The following is a 6731-nucleotide window of genomic DNA, read 5'->3' on the forward strand; positions in this document are numbered from 1 at the left end:
ACTCCAACCCTTCCACAACAGTGGGATCAGAGAAGGCCCAAATGGGAGCCAGGATTTTTACTATGCCAGGCCCCACCCCCATCCCTGTGGTGTCAGTGGAGAGGCTGTACTTACAATCCCGTGCCTCCCTCTCCCCACCAAGTGATATTAGAGGAATCCATCTAGTGATAAGGAGGACATTCCTTTATCACTGTCTAGTGGTAAGGAGGACATTCTTTTCCCCATGGTGGTTATGGAGGCCATGTGAGGAGCAGTAATGAGGCACTCCTGCCCATCCAAGCAAGGGAAGTATCAGCAGAGACCTAGGAAAAAGCCTGAACTCCCATCCACACCCCTATCCAGCAGTAATGAGGAACACCTCCCTCCAGGTGTCAATGGAGAATATGGACTTCCACCCTCACCTGGAAGGCATGAGGCCATGCCCCACTTCACTCACCAGACCCGAGTGAGAGGAGGTCTGCTATAACAGAAGATTTAAATAAGATCTGGAATCTCATAATACAATACCCAAAATATCCAGGTTTCCATCAAAAATCACTCATCCTACCAGGACCTGGGAAAATGTCAACATGAACAGGAAAAGATAATCAACAAACACCAAGACCAACATGACACAAAAGTTAGAAATATCTGACAATTTTAAAACAGCAATCATCAAAATGCTTCAACAAGGAATTATGAATATGCTTGAAATAAATGAAAAAATAGAAAATCTCAGCAAAGACCTACAAAACGTAAAGAGGAATCAAATGGAAATTTTAGAATTAAAAAATACAGCAATGGAAACAAAAAAAAATAATGGATGGTCTTAACGGCAGAATGGAGAGGATAGAGTAAAGAATCAGTGAACTTGAAGGTAGAAGAGTTTCCCAATCTGAAAACAGAGAGCAAATTGACTGGGGTCAAAAATGAACAGAGTCTCAGGGACCTGTGGAAAGATAACAAAATATCTAACTTATGTGTCATTGGAGTCTCAGAAATGGGAGAGAAAGAGAATGGGGCTGGAAAAGTATTCAGAGAAAGAATCTGAAGATCTGAATAACACTATCGAATTAGCACCATCAGCTCCCTGCTTTTCCCACCCCACCCGCCCTTAGAAGCTAGAGTCTGGCTTGCAGAATTTTAGGAAAACTATATTGGCTTCATAATGTAGCACCAGGAGGGCACTTAATGAAGCATCCTAAGCCCAACTCAAAGATAGATATTTTGGTAAAGTTTGTATAAATTAAAAACTCTTTTTCTGACCCTAATAATTTCCCAGTTTGCTCTCAGTTTTGGTCCCTTCCCAGGATAATGATCCCAAGACATCTTTCAGAGACACAGAATGGCTGTCAATGGCACCACACCCCAAATCAGGCAATCTGAGCTAGATTTGGCTATGGGGGAGGGGCAGGTGGAGTACATCTGACCCTTGGATTTTCTATTTTGAGGAGGAGTAAAGAAGTCTGCTGCTGCCCTGCTGTCTTGCTTCCTTTACCAAAAGCCCCTAGTTGGGGAGACATGAGTAATATTTTGAACTTGAGACCACCTGAGAATTTTATCTTGAAACAGTTAAAGAAAATCCGTGATTTTCAAAGTTTCTACCAATTCTTGGATTGCTAAATGTACATCGCAAAGTAGCATTTTGTTTGAGAGAATGTATTATTGGGACTTTAAAAGGCAATGTCTGGGGCAGAGTCTGGAATCAGAAGGTTGAAAAAAAGAAAGCTAAATTGTTCCATTTAACAAATTATCAGAAAATTCCACATGCAGTAATAATATCCATTTTAAAAAAAGGTTTTCTTTGAAATGAGTGGGAGGTGAATTTGGCTGCTGGGAAGAAAGAGGAGGGGAAAATAAGATTCTGGAGTAAGAGAGCAGACCCACAAAAAATGGCAGCAGGCCAGGAGCCAAAAAAGAAGCATCAAAAGATGAGAGTCCTCTAGAGCAGTAACAGCCAATGAACTTGAGAAAAGATGATTCATTTATTCTAATTTACACTGTTTCCTGGTTCGTGCTGTAATTCCTTGCCACTATCACCAAGCCTTCAGATAGGTAACTTCTCCATAGCAGCTCTGGGCTGGTGATGCACAAAGGCAGAGAGGAGAGGTGACTGTTAGTGGCTTTGAATGGACTGGTGTAGGCCGGACACAAGTATAGCAGGATAGTAGATCCAGAGTAATGGATATTGGGAGGCATGGAAAAATGGGAGACTACATGAGCATCTTGTACCCATTCGCCTTCCCTTCCCTACCTTGAGAAATCAGAGAAAGGGTATTAGATTGACTGCATCCTGTATTGAATTTGTTCAAGAGACACTCAGTTATTGAATTTGTATTTGAAAGCACAGGGTAACTCCAGAAGGCTGAGGCTCTTGGAAATACTCAGCTCACGCTTCTTCTTCTTGAGGATTCTGGAAATCTTGCAACTTACAGTTGAGCATTAAAAAAGTTCCCAAGCAGAGCTGGGTAAGTTTGTTTCTTAGGCTGTTACGTGGGTTTATGCATGTTTCCAGTTCAGGGTCCCCTGTCAATGAATGAGACAAATACCAAAATTACATAAACCTTATATAGCAAATAGAGGAAATATTCTAAGACAAAAAAATATCAGTCAAGTTGTCCTTAGCTGGACATAACCATAAATAAGGAAGTGCACGCAGCCTGTTAGGGAAATTGTATAGGGCATTATGCGGAAACCTGGAGCAGAAAAGTACTGGTCACATGAAGTTACTAATGTTACTAAGAACTCTACCACTTATGCTAGTGTCTTGGTTTGAGTCTCGCTGATAATGGAGCCTAAGACAGAGACCTGGACCCGGGTGCAGGTGGTGTATTTTGGATGAGATCCCAGGAAGCAGGAATGAGGAAGTGAAAGAACGAGAAGAGAAAGAGGAAAGGAAATATAAGGCTGTGTTATCATAAAGGAGGGTTTATTTATGCCAGGCCCTCTGAAAAGACAACCAAAACTCTTGCGAAATCGTCCCCATAAAGAACAGGAGGCTGAATCATTTCTCCAACAGCTTCCCATCATCCTTGGTTAAGGATTGCTCCCAGGGACAGAAATCCCTGCCACTTCCAGACTGCACTTTCCTGAGCCAATTCTCAGGAAAACAGGACACAGTTGCCCACAGGAGATGAGTCTGAACTCCCAGTGAATGTCCATGGAAGCTGTGGCTGAAATAAGAGGTGGGCCAAGAAGGGACGCAGGGTGCCCAAAGCATCTGCTGCCACTCAGTGCCCAAAGCAGCCACACAAGTTCATGTCAAGTCTTTCTTTCTTTTCAGTTCCCACAACAAGCTTGTTAGTGGCAGCCTAAGTGTAGAATTTAGTTTTCCTGTCCCCCTAAAAGTGAAGCTCTTCTTCTTCATCATGCCTCATCCCAAAAATTCCATCTCCAGCAAATCAATTGACCTACCTACTCATTCAATTAAATTCTTAGTGATTGAGGTGAAAGATGAATATATCTGTCACTGCCCTCATGAAGTATATGACTCATTAATAGAAAAAAAAAAAACAAATGAAGAGATAATTTCTAACAACATGATGAAGACAATGAAAGAAATACAAACATGGGCACATAGCACTAGAAGAGGACAGAGATGGGCCCTAAGCCCAGCCTGGGGGTGGGACTGTGGTCAGTGACGTCCCCTGAAAGTGGGATGGAAGAGCTTTAAAAAGGACCCAAGAGAAATCAGCATGCTGTGTACTTCTGCTTTCCTTATTTGTTCCTTACAGTTTTTACATCTAATAATAGTGCCTTAAGCTTTTCCTTCTTAACAATGTTTAGTGTACAGGAACTTTTTCTTGCTCATCCCATGAAGACAGCCTATTTCTGTCTTTTTTATTTCTCTACCTCTAAGAGAAACCTATTGAGGCTCTCAATGTTTGGTGAACAATTTAAAGAATGAGTGATATTTATAATCTCTTTAAATTCTATAACCTACAAGAAGATTAGGAGCATTCCATAGTAGACAAGACCTGGACCCATCAATTAAGAGCAAAAAGGACCCCAGGAGGTCTAATCTTGCATCTCTAAGACATTTGATTATTTACCTGCCTTGAAACAGTAGGTAATTTATGTTCCAGGAAAAGCTGTTCATTTTCATAATCTAGAAAGTATGTTTTAAATGGAATATTGGAATTATTTGGATTTTTGTGAATATTAAGTCTTTATTCATCACAAACTTTGTCTCTATGTAGGAATAGACTGAAATATGGAAATCCAGTTGCTTCCCTGAAAGTTATCAGCCTCTTCTCTAATATGTGTCTGGGGCTCCTGGTGCCCACAAGTGTTTTGTGGGGTGGGTGGTGGATACATCCATCTAATCAGCAGTCTAGGTGCACTGATCATGATGTTGGCAGTTAATCAGACCTGACCTTGACAAGTACATTGACAGCACAGTAGCTTGTCTACAATCCCAATTCAACAACATGCATGTGTAGTAAGCTTAGGTATCTTGTTTTCACTTTTAACCTTGTATACTTTGGTAAAGTTCCATTTTTACTTGTAAATTACTATTTAATTTGAGTACCAACTAATACATGATATACTTATCCAGAGGAATAATCCTTGGGCAATTTTTAAATCATTTTTGTAGAATTGGTGATGGATTGGTTCAGGTACATCTCTACTTAAGAGGCTTAGGTTTAGCTATGCCTTATAGCAGAAAGTTGCAAAACAGTGTATAAGTTTAGGAGAGTAGTCTATTTTCATGGAGCAAATTAAAGCTAACAATCCTTCCAGAATAGTCAATTTGAAAATGTTATTCTTTCCACAAATATTTATTAGGTATCTGCTATGGACTAAACATTGCACTGTATGTCAATACCAGAATTAAGCTTGCTATTTATGTTGGATTACATTGGAAAACATTTCAAAGCCTCAAAAGTCATGCTAGGTCTATAAATATGCTGGGATCAATGAGCAATCAGTCAACATGAAACAAATTTTTTTTTTTTAGTGAGGAAGATTGGCCCTGAGCTAACATCTGTTGCCAATCTTCCTCTTTTTGCTTGAGAAAGATTGTTCTTGAGCTAACATCTGTGCTAATCTTCCTCTATTTTGTATGTGGATGCCACCACAACATGGTTTGATGAGCTGTGTGTAGGTCCACGCCCAGCATCCAAACCCACGAACCCTGGGCCCCCAAAGCAGGGCATGCAAACTTAGCCACTATGCTACCTGGCTAGCCCCTGAAACAAATTTTTTTACTCAAGAGTTGAACCAGGAAAAGAGAAAAGTTATGCCTGTGTTTATTACTCTGTTACATATCTGTGAGCATCAGAAATAAAAGCAGTATCATGCCTTAATAGTTAATATTTTAAAAAACAGAAACAAATTTATTCTGGGAAATTGATTTTCCTATATGAAAACAAAAGTATTAATACATATTTCCATATGAAGAGAATAGTTTCAAATTTTAAATATGTCTATCTTGGCACAGTCCCTTTAGCCACTCTGTTTTTTATTTTATGGCAAGATGTTTGAATAGATTTAATTTCACTACTTTACAACATTTTAGAGGAAGATTCTGTTCTAATTCATTGATACAATATTATTACAAATAATTATATTAATTTTAATGAGTCCTTTTTAGTAACAATGTGATCATCTTGACAGATGAAGAAAAGCACAAAAATCAAAATTAAATAATAAATAGAGTTAAAAGTTGGTGACCAGAATCTACTCATGTACCTTAGAAAATAAAAACATAGCTATAGAATTTTTAAATTACTGTGGAAAATATCTTATCCCACCAAACCCTTTCTCCTTAGTATAGAATTTTTAAATTACTGTGGAAAATATCTTATCCCACCAAACCCTTTCTCCTTAGTATACTTTTAGAGCCATTTTTTTCTACTTGGCATTATTTTAGGCTAAAGCTTGTTTAAGTATAGAAATGGACTTTTTATTTATCAAACACTCTCCTTTCTTCTCCTTCAAACATCTCTTTCTCTCTCTCTCTCTCTCTCTCTCATTCATTCTTACACACCCACCTACACACTCACTACACACAATCTTCTTGAGTCCTATAATCAATGACCCATGAAGCATTTGTTCTTTGTGACTTCCTTTTTTCACATTTCACAAACGGAATATGATGGTATCTGTTTCTATGTAAGAAAATCAGTGGAAATTCGAAGTAAATTTCTAGATGGCTGTCCACAGTATACACTTTTTTTTAAGCACTAAGAAAATTGAAGTATTAAGAAACTTGAAAATTGAAATGTCAATTTTATACTCTTAGTTACTCAAATTTTACCTTCATTATTCTTATTCAAAGAGACACACATAAATAAAAAGTGACATTTGCAGTCTTTCTCCTCAGTTATATTGAACATACATTTTATTCTGGAGCTGCTAGAGCAAAAAAAAGGAGTATTCTCCAAATGTTGACCCAAAATCGAGTTCATTTTTCCAGAGAACTGTTTCATATTTGTCCCTAAGGTAATAAGAGTTCCTCAGATCCAAATGACGTACAGAAAAAAAAAAATGTAATTGCCAGGAAGAACTAAAATTTTTTTCAAAACTTTTCTGGGTTCTCCCATTTCTACTTAGAAAGTGAGTGAAGTGACGAGACTTCAAATAAGGAAATTCCCCTCTGATTGTAACTTGCACTGGCTCAGAGAAGCATAGAAGAGTAGAAGTGGTCTAGAGACTCACCCTTGGAGGTTACCAGTTATAGAGTACTGAGTTTCCTCGCTATGCAGAAAATGTCCTTCAGGACTAACAAGCCCTTATGGGAATAACCT

Source organism: Equus quagga, chromosome 21 (assembly GCF_021613505.1).
Source record: "Equus quagga isolate Etosha38 chromosome 21, UCLA_HA_Equagga_1.0, whole genome shotgun sequence".
In the NCBI taxonomy this organism is placed as follows: domain Eukaryota; kingdom Metazoa; phylum Chordata; class Mammalia; order Perissodactyla; family Equidae; genus Equus; species Equus quagga.